The following is a 12,288-nucleotide window of genomic DNA, read 5'->3' on the forward strand; positions in this document are numbered from 1 at the left end:
CTGCATCGTCTTTCTCCATAGTGAACACAGATGCAAAAAATTCATTTAATACCCCGCCTACATCCTCTGGCTCTACACACAGATTGCCACTTTGGTCCCTAATGGGCCCTACCCTTTCCCTGGTTATCCTCTTGCCCTTAATATACTTATAAAACATCTTAGGATTTTCCTTTATTTTGCTCGCCAGTGTTATTTCATGGCCCCTCCTCGCCCTCCTAATTTCTTTTTTAAGTATGCCCCTGCACTTTTTATACTCCTCTAGGGCTTCTTCTGTCTTTAGTCTTTTGTAACTGCCAAAAGCCCCCCTCTTATTTCTAATGCATTTCTGTATATCCCTTGTCATCCAAGGTTCCCTTTGCTTGTTGGTCCCACCCTTGACCTTTACAGGAACATGTTGGCGTTGTACTCTCTCTATTTCCCTTCTGAAAGTCTCCCACTGTTTTGATGTGGATTTTCCTATAAGCAGCTGCTCCCAGTCCACTTTGGCCAGATCCTGCCTTATCATATTAAAATCGGCCTTCCCCCAATTTAGAACCCTTATTTCCGGGCCGTCTTTGTCTTTTTCCATGACCACCTTAAATCTCACTGAATTATGGTCACTGTCGCCAAAATGCTCTCCTACTGACACTTCCACCACTTGCCCGGCTACATTCCCCAGAATTAGGTCCAGTACCGCCCCCTCTCTTGTAGGACTTTCTACATGTTGGCTCAAAAAGCTCTCCTGGATGCACTTTAAGAATTCTGCACCCTCTAAGCCTTTCACACTCTGACTGTCCCAATTTATATTGGGGAAGTTGAAATCCCCCACTATTATTACCCTATTATTTTCGCACTTCTCGGAGATTTGCCTACATATCTGTTCCTCTATCTCCCCCTGACTGTTTGGGGGCCTATAGTACACTCCCAGCAAAGTGCTTGCCCCCTTTTTGTTTTTAAGTTCTACCCATATGGCCTCATTAGAGGAACCCGCTAATATATCATCCCTCCTTACAGCAGTAATTGACTCCTTAATTAATATTGCAACACCCCCTCCCCTTTTACACCCCCCTCTGTCTCGCCTGAAGATTCTATACCCCGGAATATTGAGCTGCCAGTCCTGACCCTCCCTCAACCATGTCTCCGTGATAGCAACAATATCGTACTCCCATGTGTTCAACAACTTCAGTTCATCCACCTTATTTGCAAGACTCCTTGCATTAAAATAAATGCCTTCCAGCCCTGCCATATTCTCTTTTGCCTTCACATATTTGCTCTGCCTTCCCAGCTGACTTGTTTTTCCCTCTGTATTTGGCCGTAAATCACCCCCTACTATAGCTCCACTCTGTACCCCAACCCCCTGCCAAGTTAGTTTAAACCCTCCCCAGCAGTGCTAGCAAACCTCCCCGCAAGGATATTGGTTCCCCCCTGGTTCAGGTGTAAACCGTCCGACTTGTACAAGTCCCACCTTTCCCAGAAGCAGACAGGACAGGAATTTCTCCTGTCTCTGCCTCTAAGGGACCCACACTTTGGCCACAATTTTATCAGTGGTGTCAGGATGGTGGTGGGAGAGCTGGCTTCCAGGTTCCTGTCCCGATCCCGGCTGCAGCCGCTCTGTCAAAGGGATTTTCCCTTGATTGGCCTTGTTAAGCCCACTGTGCGGGCTTCCCGGCCAATTATCAGAAAGCGGGTCTGATGACGTCATTTGATGATGCATCATCAGCTGGTTTCCTTAAAGGGACCACGGCCACACTGAGTTTGACAGCTGTTCTGTCAGTGTTTGACAGCATTGACGTGCTGCAAACACTGACAAGCACTGCACAAAGGTGGACGCTTGCACCCAGGCTCTCCAATGACTCCCTCCATATGCTTATGGAGGGAGTCACAGCACGCAGGGAGGTTCTCTTCCTTTCCAAGGGTGGAAGAGACCTCCCCAGGACACCAATATAGCCTGGTTGCATATTGCACAGGAGGGAAAAGGCAGTGATGTTGTCAGGGGTCCCTGGCTGCAGTGGCGCCAACCTTTCAATGATCTCAGTGGATCATGAAACGTTACTGCAAAGCCATACTCAAACTCACCCTGCTGTGCCACTCAACACATCCCCATCACTCTGCCTTCCATACCTTTCTCCTGTACATCCTTACTCACACCAACTTACCTTGCAGCTCCACCCAACCCTCTCTATCTACATTAGCACTTCCCCATCTCACTAGCCACCCCTCACACTCACCCTCATCCTACTACAAGCATACCAACTAACAACACACAAGGGTAGGCACTTGAGAGATTCAGCCAATGTCCATGTGAGGTTTCTGGTAATGTGCTGTCATACAGTGAAATCTATATTTTCAACACTGCCCCTTATTGGACAGATCTGTGTCTTACTGAGTTCCAGTGAATGTTGAGACGTAACTTCCCCCCACCCCCGCTATAGTGATGAGTGTGCATGGAATGGCTTGGACATTAAAGGGATGCTTTACGGTGCTGGTGTGGGATGGTGTCAACCTGGCGCATCACATGGCAGCCAGGGTCTACAGCGTCAAGTGAAGTAAATCTGGCCATGGTGATGCCATTGTGACCTCCCAGGCAGCAATGTTGTCAGGGGCTGATGCCCTGTGTCCTGTACAGCATCAGGTGATGGCGGAGAAGATTGGTGATGTTGTTGGTGATGTTGGTGTGCCTGGTGATGTTGGTATTGGGGCTGATCGTGAATGGATTCAGAGGACCAAGGTCTGATTTTTTCAAGGGCACCGATGTTGCTGCAATAGATGGCAGCTGCAGGTGAGATGACAGAAGCGATCTGTCAATGGTGTGAGAGGTTGTTCCAATGAGGTGGGACTGAACATACAGTTGCCTCGAAACACTTGCAAGCTAAAGAAATCTCTATATGTATTACAAATGAAGTAACCAACAGTTCCTGCACTCGGAAACTGACCATCTGCAACATGTCATCCTTCACACCACTTCTGCAGCTGTCAGCTTATCAGAAACATCAGAGCAGACTCAAATCACGCCAGGATGAGCTGGCGTGTTCCCCGAGCAGCGGGTAACCCATGGGGGAAAGCGTAAAATTGGAAGAAAGTCTCAAAATACCATTAAATTGGCTCTTAACAAGCCATTTAATGAGCTCAAGTGTCTCCCCTGCTGCTTGGTGTCGGGTCAGTTCTCCGCTGACAGACCCAACACCTGGGAGACTCGCATGGAGGCGGGTTGACCGCGGGTTTCCTACCCGCTGTCAGTCGTTACTATTTTGACAGCGGACCCGCCTCCAAATCCGCCCTCTGAGCGCCGGCAAAATTACCAGCCTTATTTTTGCTAAGCTCTTCCTTTTTACATACTTGTAAATGCGCTTCCACTCCATTTTTATATAAACCCACTCTCGGTGTAAGTGTTCCCTGGACTTGGTCTCTGGGTGTCAGATTGATTGGGGAATGTCACGCAAAGGGTTGACGGTGGATAGGCAATGGCAAACATTCAAAGATCGCATGGATGAACTACAGAATCTGTTCATCCCAGTTTGGCATAAAAATAAAACAAAAAAGGTGACTCAACTGTGGCTAACAAGGGAAATTAGGGATAGCATAAGATCCAAGGAGAGGACATATAAATTGGCCAGAAAAAGCAGTAAACCTGAGGATTGGGAGCAGTTTAGGATTCAACAAAGGAGGACAAGGGATTAATTAAGAAGGGGAAAATAGAAAATGAGAGTAAGCTTGCAGGGAACATAAAAACTGACTGTAAAAACTTTTATAGATATGTGAAGAGAAAAAGATTGGTGAAGTCAAGCGTAGGTCCCTTGCAGTCAGAATCAGGGGAATTTATAATGGGGAACAAAGAAATGGCAGACCAATTAAATATATATTTTGGTTCTGTCTTCACAAAGGAGGACACAAATAACCTCCCAGAGATGTCAGGGAACATAGGGTCTGATGAAAGGGAGGAACTGAAAGAAATCAGTATTTCTACGGAAATGGTGTTAAGGAAATTGATGGGATTGAAGGCCGATAAATCCCCAGGGCCTGATAATCTACATCCTAGGGTACTTAAGGAAGTGGCCCTAGAAATAGTAGATGCATTGTTGATCATCTTCCAACATTCGATGCAATCTGGAACAGTTCCCATGGATTGGAGGGTAGCTAATGTTACCCCACTATTCAAAAAAGGTGGTAGAGAAAAAGCGGGGAATTATAGACCAGTAAGCCTGACATCGATAGTGGGGAAAATGCTGGAGTCCATTATAAAAGATGTAATAGCAGAGCACTTGGAAAACAGTGACAGGATCGGACAAAGTCAACATGGATTTAAAAAGGGTAAATCGTGCTTGACTAATCTACTGGAATTTTTTGAGGATGTAACTGGTAAAATAGATAAGGGAGAACCAGTGGATGTGGTGTATTTGGACTTTCAGAAGGCTTTCGATAAGGTCCCGCATAAGAGATTAGCGTGTAAAGTTAAGGCACATGGGATTGGGGGCAAGGTATTGACTTGGATAGAGAAGTGGTTGGCAGACAGAAAGCAAAGAGTTGGAATAAATGGGTCGTTTTCCGAGTGACAGGCAGTGACTAGTGGGGTATCGCAGGGATCGGTCCTAGGACCCCAGCTATTCACAATATATATTAATGATCTAGACAAGGGAACTAGATGTAATATCTCCAAATTTGCAGACGACACAAAGCTGGGTGGGCGTGTGTGCTGTGAGGATGCCGAGAAACTCCAGTATGATTTGGACAGGTTGGGTGATTGGGCAAAAGCATGGCAGATGCAATATAACGTGGATAAATGTGAGGTTATCCACTTTGGTAGCAAAAACAGGAAGGCAGATTATTATCTGAATGGCAATAGATTGGGAGAAGGGGAAGTGCAATGAGACCTGAGTGTCCTTTTGCACCAGTCGCTGAAGGTAAGCATGCAGGTGCAGCAGGCGGTTAAGAGGGCAAATGGTATGTTGGCCTTCGTAGCGAGAGGGTTTGAGTACAGGAACAAGGATGTCTTGCTGCAGTTGTACAGGGCCTTGGTGAGACCACATCTTGAGTATTGTGTGCAGTTTTGGTCGCCTTATCTGAGGAAGGATGTTCTTGCCATGGAAGGAGTGCAGCGAAGATTCACCAGGCTGATACCTGGGATCGCAGGAATGACGTATGAGGAGAGATTGGATCGATTGGGCTTATACTCGCTGGAGTTTAGAAGAATGAGAGGGCATCTCATCGAAACTTATAAAATTCTAACAGGACTAGACAGACTAGATGCTGGAAGGATGTTCCCGGTGGTCAGGGAGTCCAGAACCAGGGGTCACAGTCTAAGGATAAGGGGTAGGCCATTTAGGACAGAAAGGAGGAGGAATTTCTTCACCCAGAGAGTGGTGAACCTGTGGAATTCTCTACCACAGAAGGCAGTAGAGGCCAATTCATTAAATATATTCAAGAAGGAGTTGGATATATTTCTCAAGGCTAAAGGGAGCAAGGGGTATGGGGAGAAAGCAGGGACCGGGTACTGAATTTGGATGATCAGCCATGATCGCGTTGAATGGCGGAGCAGGCTCGAGGGGCCGAATGGCCTACTCCTGCTCCTATCTTCTATGTTTCTATGTTCCCTGGATTTGGTCTCTCAGTTTCAGTGTCGCAGGATTTGGTCTCTCGGTGTCAGTGTCGCAGGATTTGGTCTCTGGGTGCCAGTGTCCCTGGATTTGGTCTCTGGGTGTCAGTGTGCCTGGATTTGGTCTCTGGGTGTCAGTGTCCCTGGATTTGGTCTCTGGGTGTCAGTGGTCCCTGGATTTGGTCTCTGGGTGTCAGTGTTCCCTGGATTTGGTCTCTGGGTGTCAGTGTTCCCTGGATTTGGTCTCTGGGTGTCAGTGGTCCCTGGATTTGGTCTCTGGGTGTCAGTGTTCCCTGGATTTGGTCTCTCGGTGTCAGTGGTCCCTGGATTTGGTCTCTCGGTGTCAAGTGTTCCCTGGATTTGGTCTCTGGGTGTCAGTGGTCCCTGGATTTGGTCTCTGGGTGTCAGTGTTCCCTGGATTTGGTCTCTGGGTGTCAGTGTTCCCTGGATTTGGTCTCTGGGTGTCAGTGGTCCCTGGATTTGGTCTCTCGGTGTCAGTGTCCCTGGATTTGGTCTCTGGGTGTCAGTGTCCCCTGGATTTGGTCTCTGGGTGTCAGTGTTCCTGGATTTGGTCTCTGGGTGTCAGTGTTCCCTGGATTTGGTCTCTGGGTGTCAGTGTTCCCTGGATTTGGTCTCTGGGTGTCAGTGGTTCCTGGATTTGGTCTCTGGGTGTCAGTGTTCCCTGGATTTGGTCTCTGGGTGTCAGTGGTTCCTGGATTTGGTCTCTGGGTGTCAGTGTTCCCTGGATTTGGTCTCTGGGTGTCAGTGTTCCCTGGATTTGGTCTCTGGGTGTCAGTGTTCCCTGGATTTGGTCTCTGGGTGTCAGTGTCCCTGGATTTGGTCTCTGGGTGTCAGTGTCCCCTGGATTTGGTCTCTGGGTGTCAGTGATCCCTGGATTTGGTCTCTCGGTGTCAGTGGTCCCTGGATTTGGTCTCTGGGTGTCAGTATCCCTGGATTTGGTCTCTGGGTGTCAGTGTCCCTGGATTTGGTCTCTGGGTGTCAGTGGTCCCTGGATTTGGTCTCTCGGTGTCAGTGATCCCTGGATTTGGTCTCTCGGTGTCAGTGATCCCTGGATTTGGTCTCTCGGTGTCAGTGTCCCTGGATTTGGTCTCTCGGTGTCAGTGGTCCCTGGATTTGGTCTCTCGGTGTCAGTGATCCCTGGATTTGGTCTCTGGGTGTCAGTGGTCCCTGGATTGGGTCTCTCGGTGTCAGTGTCCCTGGATTTGGTCTCTCGGTGTCAGTGTCCCTGGATTTGGTCTCTGGGTGTCAGTGTTCCCTGGATTTGGTCTCTCGGTGTCAGTGTCCCTGGATTTGGTCTCTCGGTGTCAGTGGTCCCTGGATTTGGTCTCTCGGTGTCAGTGGTCCCTGGATTTGGTCTCTCGGTGTCAGTGTCCCTGGATTTGGTCTCTGGGTGTCAGTGTCCCTGGATTTGGTCTCTCGGTGTCAGTGTCCCTGGATTTGGTCTCTTGGTGTCAGCGGTCCCTGGATTTGGTCTCTCGGTGTCAGCGGTCCCTGGATTTGGACTCTCGGTGTCAGTGGTCCCTGGATTTGGTCTCTGGGTGTCAGTGTCCCTGGATTTGGTCTCTGGGTGTCAGTGGTCCCTGGATTTGGTCTCTCGGTGTCAGTGTTCCCTGGATTTGGTCTCTGGGTGTCACTGTTTCCTGGATTTGGTCTCTTGGTGTCAGTGTCCCTGGATTTGGTCTCTCGGTGTCAAGTGTCCCTGGATTTGGTCTCTGGGTGTCACTGTTCCCTGGATTTGGTCTCTCGGTGTCAGTGTCCCTGGATTGGTCTCTCGGTGTCAAGTGTCCCTGGATTTGGTCTCTGGGTGTCAGTGTTCCCTGGATTTGGTCTCTCGGTGTCAGTGGTCCCTGGATTTGGTCTCTCGGTGTCAGTGGTCCCTGGATTTGGTCTCTGGGTGTCAGTGTCCCTGGATTTGGTCTCTGGGTGTCAGTGTTCCTGGATTTGGTCTCTGGGTGTCAGTGGTCCCTGGATTTGGTCTCTGGGTGTCAGTGGTCCCTGGATTTGGTCTCTGGGTGTCAGTGTCCCTGGATTTGGTCTCTGGGTGTCAGTGGTCCCTGGATTTGGTCTCTGGGTGTCAGTGATCCCTGGATTTGGTCTCTGGGTGTCAGTGGTCCCTGGATTTGGTCTCTGGGTGTCAGTGTTCCCTGGATTTGGTCTCTGGGTGTCAGTGGTCCCTGGATTTGGTCTCTGGGTGTCAGTGTCCCTGGATTTGGTCTCTGGGTGTCAGTGTTCCCTGGATTTGGTCTCTGGGTGTCAGTGGTCCCTGGATTTGGTCTCTTGGTGTCAGTGTCCCTGGATTTGGTCTCTGGGTGTCAGCGGTCCCTGGATTTGGTCTCTCGGTGTCAGTGGTCCCTGGATTTGGACTCTCGGTGTCAGTGTCCCTGGATTTGGTCTCTGGGTGTCAGTGTCCCTGGATTTGGTCTCTGGGTATCAGTGTCCCTGGATTTGGTCTCTGGGTGTCAGTGTCCCTGGATTTGGTCTCTGGGTGTCAGTGTTCCCTGGATTTGGTCTCTCGGTGTCAGTGGTCCCTGGATTTGGTCTCTCGGTGTCAAGTGTTCCCTGGATTTGGTCTCTGGGTGTCAGTGTCCCTGGATTTGGTCTCTGGGTGTCAGTGGTCCCTGGATTTGGTCTCTCGGTGTCAGTGTCCCTGGATTTGGTCTCTGGGTGTCAGTGTTCCCTGGATTTGGTCTCTGGGTGTCAGTGTTCCTGGATTTGGTCTCTGGGTGTCAGTGTTCCCTGGATTTGGTCTCTGGGTGTCAGTGTTCCCTGGATTTGGTCTCTGGGTGTCAGTGGTTCCTGGATTTGGTTTCTCGGTGTCAGTGTCCCTGGATTTGGTCTCTGGGTGTCAGTGGTCCCTGGATTTGGTCTCTGGGTGTCAGTGATCCCTGGATTTGGTCTCTCGGTGTCAGTGTCCCTGGATTTGGTCTCTGGGTGTCAGTGCCCCTGGATTTGGTCTCTCGGTGTCAGTGTCCCTGGATTTGGTCTCTCGGTGTCAGTGGTCCCTGGATTTGGTCTCTCGGTGTCAGTGATCCCTGGATTTGGTCTCTGGGTGTCAGTGGTCCCTGAATTTGGTCTCTCAGTGTCAGTGTCCCTGGATTTGGTCTCTCGGTGTCAGTGGTCCCTGGATTTGGTCTCTCGGTGTCAGTGGTCCCTGGATTTGGTCTCTCGGTGTCAGTGTCCCTGGATTTGGTGTCTGGGTGTCAGTGTTCCCTGGATTTGGTCTCTCGGTGTCAGTGTCCCTGGATTTGGTCTCTCGGTGTCAGTGGTCCCTGGATTTGGTCTCTCGGTGTCAGTGGTCCCTGGATTTGGTCTCTCAGTGTCAGTGTCCCTGGATTTGGTCTCTGGGTGTCAGTGTCCCTGGATTTGGTCTCTGGGTGTCAGTGTCCCTGGATTTGGTCTCTGGGTGTCAGTGTCCCTGGATTTGGTCTCTGGGTGTCAGTGGTCCCTGGATTTGGTCTCTGGGTGTCAGTGTCCCTGGATTTGGTCTCTGGGTGTCAGTGTTCCCTGGATTTGGTCTCTGGGTGTCAGTGGTCCCTGGATTTGGTCTCTTGGTGTCACTGTCCCTGGATTTGGTCTCTGGGTGTCAGCGGTCCCTGGATTTGGTCTCTGGGTGTCAGTGTCCCTGGATTTGGTCTCTGGGTGTCAGTGGTCCCTGGATTTGGTCTCTGGGTGTCAGTGTTCCCTGGATTTGGTCTCTGGGTGTCAGTGGTCCCTGGATTTGGTCTCTGGGTGTCAGTGTCCCTGGATTTGGTCTCTGGGTGTCAGTGTTCCCTGGATTTGGTCTCTGGGTGTCAGTGGTCCCTGAATTTGGTCTCTCAGTGTCAGTGTCCCTGGATTTGGTCTCTCGGTGTCAGTGGTCCCTGGATTTGGTCTCTCGGTGTCAGTGATCCCTGGATTTGGTCTCTGGGTGTCAGTGGTCCCTGAATTTGGTCTCTCGGTGTCAGTGTCCCTGGATTTGGTCTCTCGGTGTCAGTGGTCCCTGGATTTGGTCTCTCGGTGTCAGTGGTCCCTGGATTTGGTCTCTCGGTGTCAGTGTCCCTGGATTTGGTGTCTGGGTGTCAGTGTTCCCTGGATTTGGTCTCTCGGTGTCAGTGTCCCTGGATTTGGTCTCTCGGTGTCAGTGGTCCCTGGATTTGGTCTCTCGGTGTCAGTGGTCCCTGGATTTGGTCTCTCAGTGTCAGTGTCCCTGGATTTGGTCTCTGGGTGTCAGTGTCCCTGGATTTGGTCTCTGGGTGTCAGTGTCCCTGGATTTGGTCTCTGGGTGTCAGTGTCCCTGGATTTGGTCTCTGGGTGTCAGTGGTCCCTGGATTTGGTCTCTGGGTGTCAGTGTCCCTGGATTTGGTCTCTGGGTGTCAGTGTTCCCTGGATTTGGTCTCTGGGTGTCAGTGGTCCCTGGATTTGGTCTCTTGGTGTCACTGTCCCTGGATTTGGTCTCTGGGTGTCAGCGGTCCCTGGATTTGGTCTCTGGGTGTCAGTGTCCCTGGATTTGGTCTCTGGGTGTCAGTGGTCCCTGGATTTGGTCTCTGGGTGTCAGTGTTCCCTGGATTTGGTCTCTGGGTGTCAGTGGTCCCTGGATTTGGTCTCTGGGTGTCAGTGTCCCTGGATTTGGTCTCTGGGTGTCAGTGTTCCCTGGATTTGGTCTCTGGGTGTCAGTGGTCCCTGGATTTGGTCTCTCGGTGTCAGTGTCCCTGGATTTGGTCTCTGGGTGTCAGTGGTCCCTGGATTTGGTCTCTCGGTGTCAGTGTCCCTGGATTTGGTCTCTGGGTGTCAGTGTCCCTGGATTTGGTCTCTGGGTGTCAGTGTCCCTGGATTTGGTCCCTGAGAGGAAGCTCGCTGTCACCTCATCCCAGTCTCTTCACTCACCATCTGTTCATCTTTTTCTCAGTTCTTTCTTTTTTGCAGCCTTTGTGGTTTTCTCCTTTTAATGAGGTGAGGGGCGGTAGGGTGTGGTGGAAGGAGTGGGGGGAGACAAAGCGGCGCTTGTCCCCGTCCAACGGCTTTTGCTTTTCCATTTCGCTGCCCTCGCTGTCCTGCGGGCTTCGAGCTGCTGCGAGACGCTGAGGTGATCGAGCGGCGGGCGGGCATTCGGCCGGAGCGAGCTGTGATTGGCCGAGCGGCGGGCGGCCGGCCGGAGCGAGCTGTGATTGGCCGAGCTTGTGCAGGGGGGCGGGCGTAGCGCTTCAAACCCACCAACCGCCGGAGCGCGAGAGGGAGCGCGAGAAAAGTGACGGGCTGTGATTGGCCGAGCTCGGGCGGGCGGCCGGAGCGAGCTGTGATTGGCAGAGCTCGAGCGGGCGGCCGGAGCGAGCTGTGATTGGCAGAGCTCGGGCGGGCGGGCGGCCGGAGCGAGCTGTGATTGGCCGAGCGCGAGCGGCCGGCCCGAGCGGGAAGAAAGCGGTGATGTGATTGGAGGAGCCGCGGGACGAGGCGGGCGGCAGTTCTCCTCAGAGCCACAGCGAGGAGCGGCTCCCGGGGCCGGGAGGCAGGCCCGCCTGCTTCACCGGCCGGGGGGTTGTGGTGCGGCGAGGTGTTTGGGTGGGGAAGGATGCTCGGGGAAACCAGGCCCCAGCCCGCCTGCCACTGAGGAGAAGTCTGCGGGATCGGGATCGGGATCAAACTGCCCGACTGGAAGCAACCGGCAAACCGTGGGTTCGATTTTAACTCAGGTGCAGGGAATTGGCGGGTTCCCCGAATTTAGTGATTCCCACACGATTGTAAATGGGTCTATGATATTGATGCAATTTTAACTCAATTGGCCAATTGATTTCCAGCGTGTGGGAAGCCTTGGCAATTGAGTATTTCCAGTCAGAAAGTTGCAGAATATGACATCATCGTTGCTGCTGCTTTTAAGGTCCACATTGATGTGCCTCAATTATTCCGAGACTCGAAGTTAGCAGAACAAAAGTAAGGCTTTTATTAACTCAGAACATAACACGTAAAATAGAGAGATGTCTACCTTCAGGAGGCTGATGCCCGACTGAAGTTAGATTACAAAGGAGCCAGGTATGGGCGGAGCCCTGCACACAACCAGTTCCAGCACATTCCAATACATAATACATGAGGACTGGGGGAAGGGAAAAGACACAGAAAGCAGGCAGTTACAAGACACAGAAAACAGGCAGTGATGAATGGAATATATTTCATCACATTCACCCCTTCTATAGATTTAGTCTGTTCGGGGGTTTGATAGTCCTCTGCGACCGACGTGGCTGTTGTGGTGCCGCGGGTGTCGGCTGGGTGTCCCCGGTAGCCTCCTGGGTCTCTGCCGGGGGTGCCACCGGGGTTGTTGAAGGGGTAGTTGGTGGGGGTGCCGTTGGTCGATGTTCTTCCGGGGGTGATGAAAGAATATTGGGTGGGTAAGGGTTGCTGTGATCGTCGTCGCTGCTATTGCCATGGTTGTTGTCGATGCCGGCTGGGGCGACGTCTTTTATGGACACGGTGTCCTCCGTTCCGTCGGCGTGCCGGACATATGCGTATTGGGGGTTGGCGTGGAGTAGGTGTACTGGCTCCACGAGAGGGTCCGTCTTGTGGCCCCTCACATGCCTTCGCACGAGTACCGGACCTGGGGTGGAGAGCCATGACGGCATGGATACGCCTGAGGTGGATTTCCGAGGAAAGACAAACATTCGTTCATGAGGCGTGGCATTAGTGGCCGTACACAATAGCGACCGTATCGAATGGAGCACATCCGAGAGGAC

General features: G+C 51.6%; 1 long non-coding RNA gene across 1 annotated transcript in view; it reads right to left on the minus strand.

Annotated features, from left to right (window-relative positions):
* The window catches only part of LOC147112193 (uncharacterized), a 40,832-nt gene extending 30,203 nt beyond the window's left edge, over positions 1 to 10,629 (minus strand). The window contains exon 1 of the long non-coding RNA XR_015079827.1: positions 10,454 to 10,629. This is a non-coding gene — a long non-coding RNA (uncharacterized LOC147112193). The remainder of the gene's footprint in view (positions 1 to 10,453) is intronic.
* Positions 10,630 to 12,288: the final 1,659 nt, after the last annotated feature.

Source organism: Somniosus microcephalus, chromosome 10, assembly GCF_052327205.1.
Source record: "Somniosus microcephalus isolate GS21.2 chromosome 10, FLI_Smic_1.0, whole genome shotgun sequence".
Classification (NCBI taxonomy): domain Eukaryota; kingdom Metazoa; phylum Chordata; class Chondrichthyes; order Squaliformes; family Somniosidae; genus Somniosus; species Somniosus microcephalus.